The sequence below is a fragment of the Cynocephalus volans genome, chromosome 6 (genome assembly GCF_027409185.1).
Source record: "Cynocephalus volans isolate mCynVol1 chromosome 6, mCynVol1.pri, whole genome shotgun sequence".
In the NCBI taxonomy this organism is placed as follows: Eukaryota; Metazoa; Chordata; class Mammalia; order Dermoptera; family Cynocephalidae; genus Cynocephalus; species Cynocephalus volans.
In genome coordinates, this window is record NC_084465.1 from 109,306,549 (window position 1) to 109,311,056 (window position 4,508).

Below are 4,508 nucleotides of genomic sequence, written 5' to 3' on the forward strand. Positions count from 1 at the left end.
TGTCTCTTGTAAAAATGTTTGATGTAAAGTCTATTTTTCTGATATTAGTATAACCACTTCAGCTCTCTTTTGCTTACTATTTGCATGAAATATCTTTTTTTATCCTCTTACTTTCAACCTTCTGCCTTTAGATCTAAAGTGAGCGTGTAGTTGGTTTATATTATTTTTTTCATTCTGCCAATCTCTGCCCCTTATTTGGAGATTTTAATCCGTTTATCCTTGTATTAGTCCATTTCTGTTGCTTATAGCAAAATACCTAAAACTGAGTAATGCATAAAGAAATAGAATTATTTCTTATAGTTTCAGAGGCTAGGAAGTCCAAAGTCCAGGGAACACATCTGGTAAGGGCCTTTTCTTGGTGGTAACTCTATAAGGATACAGGGTACCACGTGACAAAATGGCAGAAGCCGAGAGAGCTAACTCCTCACTGTTTCTCCTTTTAAAGCCCTCAGAACCATGACCATGATCACCATTAAACCATCAATGGATTAAACCATTTACTTGAGCAGGGTCTTCACAATCTAATCACCTCTTCAAGGCCCCACCTTTCAGTTACCATAATGGGATTTCCCACCCTCTTACACTGTCACAGTGGGGGTTAAGTTTCTCATACATGGACTTTGGGGGACATAAATTCAATCCACAGCAACATTTAATGTGATTTCTGCTATTTTGCAGTTTATTTTACATATGTCCTATCCGTTTTTGCTTCTCAATTTCTCTATTACTGCCTTTTGTGTCAGATAGATATTTTCTAGTGTGCCATTTTGATTCCCTACTATTTTGATTTATTTTACTATATGTTTTTCAGTTTTCCTAATGGTTACCCTGAGGATTACAATTAATAATTTTTTATTTTTTAACTTTTAGCAGCTGGGCAGTACAGGGCTTGAACCCTGGACCTTGGTATTATCAGCACTAACACCTTAATTTATAGCAATCTAGTTTGAAATAATACCAACTTAGTTTTAATAGTATACAAAAATTTTACTACTATGTAGCTTCATTATCCCCATTATGTTGTTGTCGTCAAAAAATTGCATCTTTGTAAATTGTGTGCCTGTCAACATAGATTTATCATTATTGTTTTATGTAGTTGTCTTTTAAATCACATAGAAAAAAAAGAGTGGTAACAAACCCAAAGTATATTTACCTACGTTTTTCCTTTATTGGTGTTATATATTTCTTCATGTGGATATGAGTTACTTCTTATGGCCTTACATTTCAGCCTGAAAGACCCTTTTTAGCATTTCTAGGTCAGGGCTACCAGCAACAATCTCTCAGTTTTTGTTTCTCTGGGAATGTCTTGATTTTATTTTGGAAGGATAGTTTCAGGATTATAGAATTAGGTGACAATTTTTTCTCTCAGCACTTTGAATATATCATTTCACTGCTTTCTAGTCTCCATGGTTTCTGGTGAAAATTCAGCAGTTAATCTTATTGAGAATCCCTGTATATGTCAAGTAACTTTCTCTCTTGCTACTTTCTGGATTTTCTCTTAGTCTTTTTCTTTCTACAGTTTGATTGCAATGTGTATCAAAGTGTCTTACTTTGAGTTTATCTTACTTGGAGATCATTGAGCTTCTTGGATGTTTAGCTTCATATCTTTCATCAAATTTGGGAAGTTTCTCTGACCACTATTTTTCAGCAATTTGTCTTCCCCTTTCTCTTTCTCTTCTCATTTTGGGACTCCCATTTTGTATCTATTGTTATACTTGATATTGTCTCATACCTTTATCTTAGGCTCTGCTCATTTTTTTTTTATTCTTTTTTTTCCCTGCTCCTCAAAGTGAGTAACCTCAATTTTAGTCTGCTCAAGTCCATTGATTCTTTTTGTTTTGCCTACTCAAATCTGCTACTGAAACCCTCTAGTAAATTTTTCATTTAGTTATTATACTTTTCAAATCCAGAACTTCTATTTAGTTTCTTTTAATAATTTCTATCTCTTTATTAATATTGTTTATTTGGCGAGACATTATTTTCATGATTTCCTTTAGTTCTTTGTACATTTTTTTTAGCTCTTTGAGCATATTTTTAAAAATCGATAAAATAATTGACAAAGTCTTTGTCTAGTAATTCTGCTGTCTGTTTTTTATAAGTGACTTTTGTTTTGTTACTCAGCCCAGGATACAATAAAGGCTATGCATTGCATTTGATTGTTATGTATCTTTCATATCTTTTAATTCTGAATAATTCCCCCTTTTAATGACATTGACTTTTGGAAAGAGCTTAGCCCAGATGTCTAATAGAATGTTCTGCCTTCTGGGTTTATCTCATTGCTTCCTTATGTTTAGACCCAGGTTAAATATTTTTGGCAAGATGATACATAGGTCATGTTGTGTATGCATAGTCTTTTCAGGGCAATGATGTTGGAATGAATTGGATCCAAACATTTTTAGTCCTGATGCCACTTTGATCAACACTCAAATTTCCAGGAGAAAGAATCTAATTGGCTAGATTGGTTCACATGCCCACCCTTTGGCAAGAAGAGTGAGGACATTCTGATTGACAGTTTCATTAAGACTGTTCCCATTAAGGGACTGGGTAGCTCCCCAAAAGGAAAATGAGATGTCATTACCAGAAGAAGGGGGAATGGATGGTGAGTAGGGAAAAATAACAAATGCCTACTTTTCCCTCTGTCTGCCAGTGACTTCAACTATTCACTCAACTTCTACTGTCTATACTACTCAACAACTAAAAGGAAAGCTGACTTCTTTCTCCATTTCCAGACCACATTTACAACTGCCCAATGAAAAACTCGACTTGAATTTTGTAGAGGCATCTAAAGCAAAACTCAATGTCTTCCCTGCCTACCATTACCCTCATGCAGCAGAAGAATTGAATTTATTCTACAGCGTTTCCACCCTCCCAGTGACCTAGCCCAAATTCCTGAGTCACTGTTCCTAGTCTTGTGGATTCTATCTCTACTATATATTTTGTACCCTTTCTCTCTTTCATTCACACATGTACTGTCCTAGACTTTGCCCAGTGTTGTCTGGAGTTAAAGATAACAAGGAAGAAACAGACTTTTGGGTCAAATAAATTTGGGGAGCATTGTGAGCAGATTTTTCTTTCTTGCAGAACTTCTCACAACCTTGAATAAGTCAATACAATTTTATAAAAATAGATATATTTTTTTTAACTTTTTATTTTGAAAAATAATTTCAATATACAGAAAAGTTGCAAGAATGACACAGTGAACTTCCCAATACCCTTCACCTAGATATAGTAATTTTTAAAATTTCCTCACATTTGGGCTCTCTCTCTATATATATGTATGAGGGGTCTTCCAAAAGTTCATGGAAAGATTTGTATTATCTTTTAATCTTATTTTTCCATGAAATTTTTGAAGTACCCTCTATGTATATGTAACATATATAAAAAATATATGATTATTGCTGAACCATTTGAGAATAAGTTGCATACATTATGCTCCTTTACATCTCAATACTTCACTTTGCATGTCCAAGGATAAAGATATCTCCTATTATTTAATGAATAGTCCATTGATAAGTTCATGTGGTAAGAATATTCTTATCTCTCAGATCAGAGGATAGTGACATGGTTTGGGAAATGCTAGTTTACATAATTTCAATAGGCTCTTAGCTTAGCTGGTCCCATTACCACTTTTGTTATTACTGTAGCAGTGACTGCTTATTGAGTACTGACTATGTCATATGCAGATATAAGCATTTTACATGAATGTACTCATTTAACCCTTATAGCAACCCTATGTAATAAGAACTGTTATCTCCATTTTGTACTTGAGGAAACTGAGGCACAGAGAGGTTGAGTATCTTGCCCATGATACACAGCTGGTACGAAACAGAGCTGGGATTTAAATCCAGTCTGTCTGATCCTACAGTCCAGGTTTTTTGCCACTTTGCTATGCTGTCCATAAAGCATACATTAGGATCACCAGAGGCTTTTGTTAAAAATGTGATTCAAGAGCCTCACATCAAACCTGCTGACTTAGACTCTCCAGGAATCTGTATTTTAGTACACTTCCTTCAATAATGCTGATATGCAGACAGGTTGGGAACTGCTCATCTTGTTCATCTTCAGCCTTCTTTTCTCCTTCCCCTCCAAATTCCAGTTGCCAGATGAATATGCATGAAACCCATTTTCATTGGTTCCTTGAAAGTTCAGAAAATTGTGATTTAACAGAGTGGTTAAGAATCAGAACTTGGAAATCAGTCTTGGATTTCTATCTTGGCTCTACCCATAAGTTTTGAGCTAGGCACTTACTCTCCTCCAGCCTCAGTCTCTTGACCTGGACAGGGAGGGCTGAGGCAGAGAAGGTGGTATGTCAAATGCTCAGGAGGGTGCTTGGCGATCAGTCAGTGGCGTTGGTGGTTTGGTTATTATTATTGTTGGTGGTAGCATTTTACAAACCTTCAGCCCTACATGGGCAAATTACAAACCTATCTTTGCCTCTGTTTCCTCATCTGTAGAGCTGGGATATTAATATACCTTCTCATGGGATTGTAGCAAGGGTTTGATGGAGT